At 39.7% G+C, this 14,681-nt stretch overlaps 1 long non-coding RNA gene across 4 annotated transcripts in view; it reads right to left on the reverse strand.

Annotated features, from left to right (window-relative positions):
- Positions 1–14,681, reverse strand: part of LOC103393098 (uncharacterized) — a 182,546-nt gene that overhangs the window by 26,922 nt on the left and 140,943 nt on the right. For all 4 annotated transcript variants that reach the window (XR_001761401.2, XR_003052512.1, XR_003052511.1 and 1 more), the window contains exon 4: positions 12,756–12,848. This is a non-coding gene — a long non-coding RNA (uncharacterized LOC103393098). The remainder of the gene's footprint in view (positions 1–12,755; positions 12,849–14,681) is intronic.

Below are 14,681 nucleotides of genomic sequence, written 5' to 3' on the forward strand. Positions count from 1 at the left end.
CATGATGCTCCAGTCCATTACAGGGACACAAATATACAGCATACTGTATGTGTCAAACTCAAGGCTCATGGGCCAAATCCAGCCCATCACGTCATTTTATGTGGCCCACCGTAGATTCTCATGTTCGTGGCTGTGTTAAGGTTTGTACTACGTGTACTGAATAGATAAATAATAATAACTTTACTATTCTACTTCCATTTAATATAATATCCGGTTAGCAAGGACTCAAGGATTCCAGAAACTAAATTTGTATTTTGAGATATTTACTACATTCTAACAAAAAAATATTTTTCTTGATGTTAATATTTTTAATTAAATGTTTATTCATTTCTATTGCAGTGTTTGATTCAAATTTTTAAAAACAAAAATTAAACTAGTTTACCGTGGCTGCAGTGAATTACTGTAAATGCAGTAAACTGCAACAGTTTGAATACTAAGTTGTTTTTTAAATTTCCTCATTCAGTTTAAAGGTCTGTTGAAAGTCAACAGTGAATAACTAAAATAAAAATGCTAATTATACCTGGAGCAGACTGATAGAAAGAAAAAAACGTTTCTATCCAGATCTAATCCAGATTAGACCTGAGCAGATATGATGTGAGGTTGGATTTTATTAATAAATAAATAAACCCAGTCTAAAACCATTTTAAAAACCAAATGGCTGTAGGTTATTTGGTTTGTATTTCAATGGTTTCTGCTAAAATTTCATCTTTTGTGTTTCTTCCTACACAAATACATCAGTAAAACAAAAGTGAGGCATTACTTCATGCAGTTGTACCTTCACAACTATGTCTGTGCGTGTTTGCTTCAGGGAACGCAGGTGACTGCTGCAGACTTTGAGCTCCGGCTGCTGAGAATGACGCCAATTGATTTAGCTGAAAAAGTAAAGGTTTGTCTGTATGTTAAGGTGAGCCCACGACTCCCCTGTTAGATTGGCTTTGTTTGTTGTTCTGCCTCCTGCTCTGCCCTGAAGTCATTTTTTTTTCTTACATCTTTCCAACACACTTGTGTCTGTAGGTTTTACTGAAACACTCAAATGTACATTTCTCAGGGTTGAACTTTACAAAAAACTAATTTTCTGGCTGGAGACCTTTGGGAAATGAGGGTTTTCATAATGTCACGAATTCTCTTTCTAATCCACCACAGACTCAAAAATACCCGATGGATACCAAGGTAACACATGTGACTGAGCCACACAGGTCAGTGCAGGCACTTGCATTTAATTCCATTTGACACAGACAGTGCACCTGAACACAGATCTATACATAAATAATAACAATAATAATAACTTTTTTTTAAAAATCTCCAGTGAGAAGGATCTATATTTAAGTCTGATCTAAGTGCTGTTTTATACTAACATAAAAAGAATATTATTAAAAATCATGTGAAGGTTTCATGAAACCATAGTAACGGAGAGAGGAGCAGTTTCATGAAACCATAGTAACGGAGAGACAGGAGCAACCGACGTGTGAGTGCGCACGAGTGTCTGTGTGTGTGTCTGTGTGTGTGTGTGTTGCTCTCTCAATGCCAAACACACAATGAAGAAAAGAAACAATGAAGAGATGACGAAAAGTAGACTGAAAGCACTGTGTGTCGCTGTCCCTCGCTGCGTCAATGATGAAGTCAGGAGCTGGAAGCCCAGAGTAGTATTACAGTACAGTACTGTACAGTACAGTGCAGTATAATAACAGATACTTATATTTGTTCTCGTTTTATACTTTTAATCAGATCCGATCTGATCATTTCTTATTCATATGACCTTATTTATCCCCAGCAGCAGCAGCAGCAGCAGCAGCAGCAGTGGTGGTTATAACCAGCTACTGATCAATTCATGCATTTTAGTTAGTTAAACGAGCATTTTGCATACAGAGCGGCGATGTTTGATTCTGACGATTTAAGGGTCAAACTGTGTCAATGGTTGATTTTTTTTAATAAAAAAACATTGAATAAAAATGTAAATTTATGCCATGCGTCTGTTTTGTTTATCCTCTTGTGTTTACATATGCTAAAGCTACCCGGTTGCCAATGGGCAACAAAAAGAAATGAACGTTTTGAAATGCATTACAAAAAGTGGAGGTGAGTTTTTTCGCCGTGGCTTTTGGCTAGTGGAAGAGTTAACAATCGTTCCCTTTGGAAAAAAATATTCAAATGTATTCACTTTAATAGGCCTGAAAGGTATAGACTTTGTAGAAGATAAGGGAGTTCTTGAAAGAATACCCCCATGTACTGGGTGTTTTATATGCCACACACACACACACACACACACACTCCTGCACTGCAGTGAGAGGTTAAAACCGAGCTTTACATCTACACATAAGTGGAAGCCTCTGTAAGTCCCAGGATCAATGTTGAATCTCCAAATGTATCATTGTTACATTGAGATAATATTGGATTCATTAGATCTGAATTTGTTCCCTAATAGTTTCTCTGTTACCGTCTGGAAGAACAACACGTTTCTGACAAAGGGATGCGTGGATTACTAGTATCTGTAACATGAATCTCTCATTTCCCTCCTCTCCACGTCCGTGGAGGGCTGCAAACACGACAGACAGAGAGAGACAGAGAAGAAGGATTTCTCTGTTCTGCTCATTTCCTCTTAGTCTTTTCTGTAGGATTTGAGTGACTTCAGTCATGGTATTTTATGGTGCTGATTCTTATGTGAGCGTCTTCTGCGTTGTTTTTTTTTTTGTTTTTTTTAACTTATATCCCAGTTCATTATATTTGGTTTTTTTTTTTTTTTAACTCATATCCCAGTTCATTATATTTGTCATAATTTTTGGCCGATTGCTGCTCCAGATGGATCCTCCCCACTGAGGTCAGGGGTCAGAGCAGTACAACAACACACTGTTATTGTAACAATAGTAACTGATGGCGACCATATGTTCTCCTACACGTTCTCCAATGAGGTGGCAGATTTTTAACCACCAACATTTAACCTCACCTCTAGATGTAATAGAATTTTTATTTTAATTTTCAGTTTCCAGTGCTTTTATTTTGAAAGTCCAGATTTGAACCAAGCTGCTGCCTGTAGAAAACAGAGCCCTAAGCTGTTCTAGAACTTTCCCTGGTGGAAACAACAGCTAAGCACAGCTCACAACAGCATAAAGCTGTTTAACTTGACTTCAAGTGCTACTCTCAGCTGATTTCTCAAACTCAAGGCCTACGGGCCGAATGCTGCCCGCCAAGTCGACAAATCCACAGTATGAGCAGAGATCTACTCGGTGTGTTCAAGGACAGTAGTACTTCATCAACTTCACCCAATACCTGACTCATACAGTACTCAACTGAGATATCTGTGTCTGATATTTGTAACTTGAATAACAATCAATTGCCAAAACATTAATTAATAGGTTATGGAGAATATAAATCTACTGTATACTGTCGGCCCTTCAGGGGCAGGTGTATTGCTGATGTGGCCCCCTGGGGTCAAAATGACTTTAACAAGCAACCTCTAAAGTTTAGAGGTTGCCACATTAAACCCAGGGTTGTCTCCTTCACTCAAATCTAACCATCCCTCCGTCCAAAAGTCTTCATCAGGCTCTTCTTTTTCATTCATCTGTTTTTGCTTATATCCACATCTCAAACCATCACATTCAAACACCACCCTTGACTCTCGTCTCCACCCACTCCATACTGCCTACAGCCTGTCCTACACTTCTATTGTTTACCGTCCAATGCGGTGGACGATTGACCACGAGTCAACTCTTTGAACACCTCCACTCCGTTCTTCTCAGTCTCCCATCTGCCTCACGCTCGTCCACACTTGTGTATTCGGCTTCGCTTCTGCCGTCTTATATTTTTCCTCTCTCCAGCGCAGACCTCCACCTCTCACCTCCACCTACAGCCTTATGTCCAAGTATGATTTTTTTTTTTTTTTCAGAATTTTGTGGATTATTTTCTGTTGTTCTCCAGCGTTGGGACAGACGCAGTAATAACTATGTACAACAGTGAATTATTAGTTCACATGTGAACACCCTTCTGTTCGGTGAATAAAATATGCTGCAGGTGTTCGCTGTGACAGTTTCACATCCTTCCTGTTGGGCTGTGATAATCTACGTGAAAACACAATAACACTCAGTCAACAAAAGCGCCGCCTCAATTACACCATCGACTGTGGTGAAAAAACAACCAGTTTCCAACCCATATTGTTGATGATTATTAGATTGTGTTTGGAGAATAATAGAGAAGGAAATTCATATGCAAATGTCTTTGTCAGCAGTGTTTTACCAGTGTAGGAAGATGAAATCATTTTACCGCATGTTTAAAGTTTTGGTAGTGGAGAGGATGAATTTTGATTACACACCGTCACCTCAAGTCACCTGCTGCCAAATGTTGACATTTAATCATTAGCAATGATCAGATTTGTGTTGCAACCCAGAATGTTAATGAAATCTTCAACATCAACAATTAATTTTCTGTTCAGTTTACTGCTGTATTTAGTTGTTGAAGGTGCTCTAACATATCGTTTCCCAAAGACTGGGTCACCACCCTCAGTTGGGTTATAATTTTTTTTGGGGTGGTCTCGTATCATGTTTCCCAGGAGTTCACGAATGATGTCTATTGAATTGGGTTGTGAAGGTTTGTGACTTTTAGAATATGGGTCCCCACAAAAAAAGTTTGGGGAACACTGTTTTAATAGAGCAGTTTTGTGAATTCTATGAATTAGGACACTAACAGATGCCTGTTTGAAGGCCGTTCTCATAAATGCTGCCGATTGGTTAAACTGGTAAATCCCGTCCACCGCTGGTCAGAGTTACTGGTGAGTTAAAGGGACGATGGCTGCCTGTTTTTAGCATTAAAGAAAAAAAGTCTTCTTTTTCATGTTATTTAACGTTTACATAAATAAAATGTCAACAGTGAATGTTTTGCGCTTACAGTGATTCAAATAAAGGCAGTTGCCCCTGAGACTTGCCCCTGGGGTGTTTTGACAGTATTTAACTTGACCCTCCTTGAAAAACATTCAGACGCCTGTGATGTTTCAGAATGCAATAAAAGAGAAGTGAGCGGAGAAAAAAAAAGCTTTGGTCTGACTGCAGTTTTGCTTTTTTTGTCGTCTGCGTCCAAGGACACGAGATAAAGGAAGGCACAATTGTTGACAATCTCATTATGAACTCAGTGTCGATGGTCGGCTGAAGGAGACGGAGCCGCAGGAGAAAGCGGTTGTTGTTCTCTCTGCCTCTCTAGCTGTGAACTGACATTTCTAATGTGCGTGACGTCCACTCGTCCGTCCGTGTTTCTGGGTGTAAGTCGCTAAGATTTTTTTTTTTTTTTTAAAAAAGCCCATTAAATTAACCATATTTATTTATTTATTTATTTATCATCTGTTTTTGGACGTTTCTCTGCCGTTAAACTATGGAAAGCTGTATGAACTGTCCACCAGTGAAAGTTTTGTAGTCTTTGTTTTGTGTTTGTCCTGTGTTTTGAAAAAAATAAAAATAAAAATCCCAAGTGGTAGAAAGAAAAAGGGGGATGCTGAAAGATTCATAGAACCCTCGTTCAACAGGCGTTTCCATGGCAACACAACAGTCTCTGGCTAAAAGAACCGAAGGCCTCGGTGCAGACGCAGCTCCAGCGCCTCAAAGAACCTTTGATTTCTGTGTACACAGAGCAACGCATTGACACACATGCAGGCATACTATCTCTCTCTCGCTCTCTCTCTCTCTCTCTGGTGTGTGCTTGTGCTATTGGACTTGGTATTGTGATGATAACTGTGCCTCTCCCCCCTACAGCCCCACCGGTGGAAAACTGAATTATTATCAGTTTTGATTTGCAATAATTCACGGGTCGATTTCCACCAACTCAAATGCAATCAGTACTTTTCTCATTGGAATTCTGTAAATACATGATCGCACACATAAACACTTGGAGTTTTCAAAATGAATATGACTGGCCTTCAATACCCTTCAACAAAACTAAATTGAATTCAGAGAAATATAAGCCGTGGAATTTCTCTGTGACTCATTTTTCATCTGGCTCTAGTTTTGCTGAGGGACATGAGGACAGTATGTGTTTTCATCCACCCAAACGGAGGCTCTGAACTCAGCGGCGATCTGAGGCAGTGAAGTAGCCCGGGTCTGTCCCTGCTGAGCCTACCACAGCTCTCTCAGCTGTATCCGCTTACGACCGCGTCGTTGCGAAATAAGTCCGTCCTACGAGGGCGGGAAATGAAAGACTTAATGAAGTAACCATATTCCAGCTCACGGCTAGCACAGGGTGATAAGCAGATTCTGTGGTGACCTCAGGGTTTGGTCCGTTAGAGTTGGTTTGAGCTAACGTGCACACAAGTTGTTGTCAACTGTAAATACTGAGGTGTTGAAATCAATCTAACCCAGGGCTACAGTAGGATGGAAAAAACTGTAGCAGAAAAAGTTGGTTTTTACCTTGCATTTGGCAGAAGGCTATCCAATAACACCCAGGCTCATATATTCAGGTTTATATTTTTAACATGTGCCAAATGTAGAGAGAAGAGAGAAAACACCCTAAGATGTCATGACCTCCACAGTACCGTCGTGGACCCTGAAGCGGCCGCGGGGCTCCTGTTGAAGACCTCTGGTCAATCAGTGCTGCTACAGCTTGTCACATTTTATAATTAGGTTTTTAAGCCTAATTATTTACTTAATGGAGCAGATTGACCTGTGGCCTAATGTAAAGTGTTATGATCTCATTTCTCTGCATTAAATGTATAAATGTTGAAGACCGGACTGTTAGCAACTGACTGTTTATACAGACATATAATTGACTTTCCTCTCCTCTTCTCTTCTTCGTGAAAATTAAAAAAAGAATAACGCCATATTAATGATACGAATAAATATTTTCGTTATTACCACCTCTGAATATCACTACATGCATTTTTTGTGACCACGTTTTCGTGAGACCAGTGCACGACTCTTCTGCTCTAACACCTGCATCATGGTCGCCCCCTACTGGCATAAACCTGCCTAACACCAGCCCTACCAATGGCACATACTATGTAAACCATTCCAATTCGCATGTATTATTCTCTATCACAATACTCCTTTCCTTAAATGATCAACATTAACAGCCTGGAGCTGAGTGTACAGATCCAGCCCGGGGTCCAGGGGTGGTTTTCATCGTAATGTCTACACTAACTGCACGGGGAACAATAGTTGATTGTGTTTTGTGACTTTATGGGATGCATGGATCAACAGAATAGCAGTTTCACTTTCTCTGAGCCCATTACGTGTCAGTGTTGTTCCATACAGATGTTCCACTATCTCTGGAGAGGACCGTTAAACACGTTGATATTCCTTAAAGGCCACCGGCCCTACACAGTTTATGAGGCAAAGTGGATTTAAGTGCGATCTGCAACTTGGCAGAAACTTCTCAAAACACACGGAAGCTTAAATCAGAGGGAGCTCCACTCGATGCATAATTTAGTGCACATCATCATTTTATGGAACTTTTTTTAACTTCGTCGAGTTTTGTCTGAAAGGCGCGTCAAACCCAAAGGGCTTTCAACCACCGAGGGAGCAGCGTCCCCTAAATGCCGCAATCTGACATAAGAAACCATTAGATGTCTGCAGTCTCCACGGGATTTCACGGGTTTCACATTAATATAATCTGAGTTTTTGAAAACGATGAATAATTAATGAAGATCCGACTTCCCCACACTGATACAGTGGAACATAATCCGGACTGAAAATTTATTTTTTATCCTGGAAGTTGATGCAAATACCGTGAGGCTGTGACACATTGCACCTAGGACAAAGGTTGGGTGAACATCTCCAAATTAAATGAAGTGAATTAGAATGTGACAGGACATGAGAAAAAAAAGTTGTTTCTTTCAATGAAAAATGTTAATTTGTTTCCTCGTAAATGCATGATTAATCATAAATACACGTAAAAAAGAAAGAAAATTAAACTCCTATACTTCACCAAAAAATGTAATGATTGTAGTGCCCCCTGCTGCTACTTTACTAGCATTGCAGTTATGTTACAACTGCATGAGTAACATACTGTATAAGAGGTTTGAAGTGAAGTTGCTTTGGATCACCAGATAAAATTTATATTTATAAATTATTATAAATATAAGGACTTTTTATTTCTTTTTTAAGGAAACTGTAACAAATCATGTCAAAGTTTTGTTGTGGTTTTTAGCTAGATCTAAAACAGATAGACTGAGTCAGCCTGGACTTGTATTTAACTGATGCTCACAAATTCAGCAGCAGCTCTAACCGCTGTGTTTCTGTTGTCCTACATCACTGTAGAACCCTGCATCACATTAGGCCAGGATTACATCAGCAGCCGGGATTAAACCAGATTAGTTATTGACATTTTCACAGCATATTAATAGACATTCATTCTCTCTCTGCTGCCGTCACCAAATGTGAGAATCAACGGTAGTTTCTTTGAGGGACTGTCATCTGGGTGATGTATACAATGATGGCTCATGTATTTGACTGCAGAAGTTAGTAGTTTCCATAGTTTAAAAGGCACTTCCTGTGATGTCACAAAAATATGCATCTTTAATTATAAGGTGAATATTACTTGTAAAATTGATTTAAACAATGAATGTTTGGCACAGGTGCAATATGAACTATGACCAAAATCATGCAGATGATCTGATTTACACAGGGTCCAACCACCTGGGCGGTCCAGGTGACAGGGCGTGGCTTAACTACTAGTCTGTAGCTACAGATTCACGGCAGTTACTGTAACATGTGGAGGTTTGCTGTGTTGAAACATGACAGAATCCATTTGGCTGCACATAAAGACGACAGCGCTCACACACAAGAAGGTTCATCAGTGTTGTAAAAGGCACACAACCCCGCGCCCCCCCAGTGGAAATTCAATCAAGCTCTGTAGATCAGCTCTCATTACTCAGAGTGACAGCAGGAGTAGAGTCTTCTGTTCATACTGTACTGTGATAATGTAAATGTATGTGGAAGGGTAAATAAACAACTGTATTATAATACATAATAATATAAATACTGTTATATATATAAATATATACCCTAAACATTAACGCTAGCCCGCCTCTGTTATTCTCCGCACGTCGCTCAGTCACTAATTTATTGGTACATTACGACTGAGTTTTAAATGTTTTTGGAGACACCTGGAGCACGGGCTCATGGGAAAGGTCATTTGATCTCATTTATTTCCTATTATTGGTAATAATGGATTCAGAAAGCCAGCAGGTGGAATTTATAAAATGTTTTATTTTGACAAATGACTTTGTGAATATTCGTGTATGTGCATAAAAATGAGCAGTGTACACTGACCTGCAGGTTTTCTTTACATATTTATTAAAATATGTTGTATAGTATGACACATATATATAATGTTTACGCACGAATATGTCATGGATATGTCACCGCTATCAGCACGGTATTCTACAACAAACCAATTCACCACCAACCAACCAACTAAACTGCCTCCACAAACAAAATAAACTAACCCTAACCCTAACCCAACTAACCAATCACAGAACAGAACAACCAACCAACAGACAAACTGACTATCCAACTAAGCAACCAACAAAAGAATATCAACCAATCAACCATCCCATATGAAAAACAAACCTATCTATCCTGCTAATAACTTACCTCATCAAATTAACTTCCTCCACCAACCAGTCAATTTATTAACACCTTAACCAAGTTAGCCATGTAGTTATCCTAACTACCTCTCACCAACGTTTGAACTCGCCAGTACAGTGGCTTCCTAAACAACCGTTCTACCAACTAATACATTAAGATGCAGTCGTCACTGTGGCCATCGTCAAACCAACGTTTATAATACTGTACCATCTCTGGATCATCAGCCACCTCTCAGGGAGACAAAGACATTTTTCAGGGTAATTAAAGGGTTGGCAGTGACACTTCACTCTCTCTCTCCCACCACTCCACCATGGCTGTCATCATGGCACATAATGATGCAGACAATCACTGGAAAAATGGGTCAACGTCATTACAACTCCACTCCGACTGGTTTCTAATTCAGAGTTTTAGGACTTGGTCTGGTTCAGACCCTTTGGCAATAGATGAACTTCCTTTGGGGTTTTGGAGAAATCTGGATTTCAAATTTAGTATTATCATTTTATTTAATTTGTGCAAAAAACTTGACCAAAATGTATATATAGAAAATAACCTTGAACATTTTTGCTGCAGTGCATTATTTTAATCACAAGAGGTCAGGCTGATGAATTCTACACTGTTTGTTGATGTAAAAGTTTCTCTTCCTTTAATCCATCTGCCTAACCCTTCTGTAAGGGTTCTACCTAACACAGTTGACATTAGGCCTCCCCTAATTATTAGTGTATCAGAAAAATAATTTTTAAAAAAAACAAGAAAAAAGTGTAAATGCAGATGAACACTGTTCATAATGTGTCAGAATCAGAACGCCTGTGTTAGAGTTGGTGGAAATCATTTGATTCCTTCTATTTACCTAGGTCCTGTATTAAAAAATATATATTTCAGTGCTAATGGGGTTTCAAGGTGATTCCATTAACACTAAAAAAATGTTCAAGCTAATTATAAAAATGTGTGTGTGTGCTGTGGGCCAGAGATGATTGGATTTAGGATGAGAAAGGAGAGAAAGAAAAATCGGTTGGATCAGTTTGTGGACTTTGACGATCTGATTCATTTGTTCATGAGTCTGGACAGGTGTGATAAAGACAGACAGAGGACAGCAGGGTAGATATGGAAGAAAGAGATCAGAAAAACATAGATCTAATTTATATTATATATCATAAAATGTCTCTAAAAATATTAGGTTTTTTTTAACAGAGCCAAGAATGTTCTGAGTTGTACTGTAGCACAATCAGAATACTGCCTTGTTCTAGTAGTTACTGTGTGAAGTACAGCAGTCATTAGTGACAACAGCACCTACACATCATGTGTCAGTCTGGAACATTCCATTTAGTGCTGCCGCGCAGCCCGGTTGTCATTCTGCACAGAGACAACGTGCTCTCGTGTCTAATCAAAAACGACAGAGGATATAATTGGCTGTAATGGTTTTAATTGCTTCTTCCAACCAGCTCTCCCTCGGCAACCCAGAAAAATGGATGTGTGACTGCAGAAATCGGCGTTTCCATTTAACTAGACAATAATGCGGGAGTGCTGATGGTTGTGGCCATTAGTGACACATTAACTTTGTACAACGTCTCTCTGTCTGCAGTATTTTTAGTCTCGCGTGGACATTTTCCCTGTTCTAATCAATGCTGCTGATGGAAACAGAGTGTTTTTATGTTCAGATTGTCAACTTGTCGTTGATGAAGCACCAGTTAGTTTGTTTCACTGCCTCTTTTATGACTTCTATTCATGTTCCATGTTGAAACACTGACTACGTCCCTCTGACTGAGATGCCGAGGTCGGGACTCTCTGAGGACAAAGTGCAGGCTCCACCTATTAGATCAGTTCAATTAGCGCTGTTGGCCACAGTGTGTGACGCCCAGGGCGACGTCTGTGACCCAGCTGTCATTCATCTTCTCCAAGTGTCTGTGCTGCCAACACTAGATGGTGCTCACGGCTCTCACCAGAACCTCGGCCACAGTCACTTTCATGGTATTGATGATGGAATTGATGGAATTAAAAAACACTGACAAGCTGTGATGTTCGATTTGTACAACACCACAGCAACTTTGTTTCTTTCTTTTACTTTTTTCTTCCATCCATCCATCCACCCACTTTCATCCGCTTATCCGTTACCGGGTCGCAGGGGCAGCAGTCTCCATGATCGCCACCCAAATCACACTGCACCGTACCAACCCCTCAAACCTTCCTGCGGATGGTGAGTCCACTGGAAGGTTTCTTTTTTCTTATTTTATTTTATTTTTTTAAGAAACGGAAATTTCAGTGTTTACATCTCTATTCATTAGTCTTTATAATTCTAATTTGTTCATGATACATGATTGTACATGATTCAGATTCTGTGTTTTTTATATAAAACATTTGCTGGTCATCACCTTGTTTAACCTCTTTTTTAAGGGTTTCCTCTACAGAAACGCTCTTTGTTCACCATCATTTTAATGTGAACAAAATGGGTCAGTTTGGGAAAAATGCAACTTTTTCTCCTAAGTTGCTTCATTTAAGTTTTTACTCTGGGGCATGACAGTGTCTTTGTCGAGTGACTGCTGCAGTTTCAGATAAAACCAGAGAAAGACACAGAGAGAGACAGCCTTGTTGTCCTCTAAGGCATGGCATCGGTGTCCTCTCTCTATTCTGGCTCCCTTGAAAGTATAGAGCTTTAGAATGTAGATCCTGACCTGCTGCAGTCCAGTCATTTCTTAAAGCGACAGAGTTTGCCTAATAAATAATTATCAAATAATAATTATACTTCAAAAATGTGCCCTAAAGGAGTAATTCTGTTTTTATGTTGTATTAAATAATTATCAAATAATAATTATACTTTAAAAATATGCCCTAAAGGAGTAATTCTGCAGACAGCAAAAAAAAAAAACGAAAAAAAAAAAAAAGTAGAAATTCCCAGCAGTACGTAAACTGTTACATTTCCAGTATTTGCTTCACTTTTTGCATTTAATCCACATCCATTCATTCTGTACGTTCATATCTGTTTGGTTGATTCTAATCATGACATTCATTCATATGTAGGTCTTGGTAATGGCAGCTCAATCTGCACATGCATAATAGAGCCATGATTATATGTAATATATGTGAGTCTCTAATAAATAGATGTGGAAATGGAGGTCGCCTCCTCTGCAGAGCGACTGGGCTCAGCCTGCAGGGAGTGAGGAGCTAAGAAGGCTGTGAGGGAGCAAGGACAGCGAAAGAACTCACCTCTCAGACGTCTTGGGTGGGCTTCGACTTCCCCCTTGAAGGGTCTGGTGGAACCGAACGGAGAATTGGACGTCAGGTCTTTCCTGCCCAGAGCTGTTTAAAACCATGGAAAAGAAAGATAAAGTCAACACAGGCATTCAGATAGAAACAGAACACACAGCCTGTTTAACAGTAACTTAATATTTCATTTCTATAATTATGTTTTCATAATGTGCTGTTCAAGTGGTAAATATTTGTTTTTAAAAAAAGGGGAACAGTGCCCCCAGAGGGTGGGAAAGTACTGCAGGAAGCCTCGGGAGAGGCTGAACAATAATCCTATCTAACAAAGGGGGCGCTGCAGTTTCAGAACCACTGAGGTAACACGGTAATTACTTGGTCTAATTGTATTCTTTTGTACTCTAGTCTATGAAGAGTAGAAGAGGTCACTCTCTCATGCGGCAGTGAAAACCTTCACAGCACTACAGAGTATCATCCGACCCTCAGTATCGGTGTATTGACGGAGGCAGGTTCTCTGCCTCACTGCAGCCCAGCGTCATTCCAGTAAAACCTGAGCGGACACGACTTCAGAGTTAGATGTAAGAGAAAGCAGAAGAAGATGATCATTTATATCGACTGCATGGAAAAGTGAGTGTGCTGCTCTAATGCCACAGGGAAACGGCGGAGCGGTTTGACTCTGTAGAGCAGAGGGAGACCACTTTGTAAGCAAATTACTGTAATGATTCAGCCGATGGAGCTGTAATTGCCAGCAGGCACGGTGTCAAGGCTGAGGGGAGCACATTTACTTGGTTTTTAAAGTTCCCACTCAGAACATTTAGGAGACTCAGTGTGTATCAGCTGAAAGTCCAGACAATAAACCTTAACAGGCTCTCACTAACTTTATTATTTTTATATTGTTGCTAAACAACAAAAAATGCATACAGCCATATTTAAGCCATTTAGAGTCGACTGTTGTTTTGTTCCTTAACGCTACGATTCTGTGATCGCTGCGAGGCACATTAGCACACAATTAATAAAGTTTAACCTACCCTGACATTTTTTTAAATATTTGTATTTTATATCTATTAAACATATTTTTATTTTTTATCATCCCCGTTTTTTTGTTTATTTCTATTTATAATTATTTTGTGTTACAGTAATCGCCCTCCGGGGACAAATAAAGTTTTCTCTTATTTTATTCAAATCAACATGAATAGGTTTAAACTTTATCCACTGAAGTAAATAGTGTTGGCTTGAATTAAGGGTACACTGTACCTTTAAGAAAGAAAAGTGAATTGTATGTTATTGGATCACTGAATTAGTCAAAAAAGACCTAAAAGACATTTTCACTTTGAACAAGTCCTAGAAAAAAAACCAAAAGTTTTTTCCCTCTCCATTCTAATTAGGCCCTCAGTCCAACATGTGCAGCCTGGGGCCAAAACTATGGTCCAATCAGATGTGGGTCTGGAGATATAGTACTGTACAGAGAGTAGTCACAGGATACCATTCTTATCATAACACCACACTGGGACATAAGACACACGGTGTAAAGATGCTCTCTCCTGTCACTGCTGCTCCAGGTGGGAGGCATCATTTCTCCTCATCCTCATCCTCATCCTCATCCCACCTGGACCTGGATCCCTTCTTTTACTGTCACTCATCATTTCAAACCATGTCATAAAGCAGGAGTAGCTGGCAATTTTAAAGACTCTGTCATGTCCACCATGATTTACTGGTGGAATATGGCTGAGTGAGAGAGAGAGATAGATAGAGAGAGAGAGAGAGAGCGCTCTGAGTGATGACGAGACCATTACGCCACACAGACTGGCCCGCGGCACCATATCCACTTCACTGCAGGCCTCAGTCAACCTTAAAACATTAATGGAGACTTCATGTCTCCGGGCGGATTACTGCTGCTGCAGGAGTTGTCAGCAGAAAGTAAGAAAGGAG

This window comes from Cynoglossus semilaevis, chromosome 17 (genome assembly GCF_000523025.1).
Source record: "Cynoglossus semilaevis isolate Cse_v1.0 chromosome 17, Cse_v1.0, whole genome shotgun sequence".
Classification (NCBI taxonomy): Eukaryota; Metazoa; Chordata; class Actinopteri; order Pleuronectiformes; family Cynoglossidae; genus Cynoglossus; species Cynoglossus semilaevis.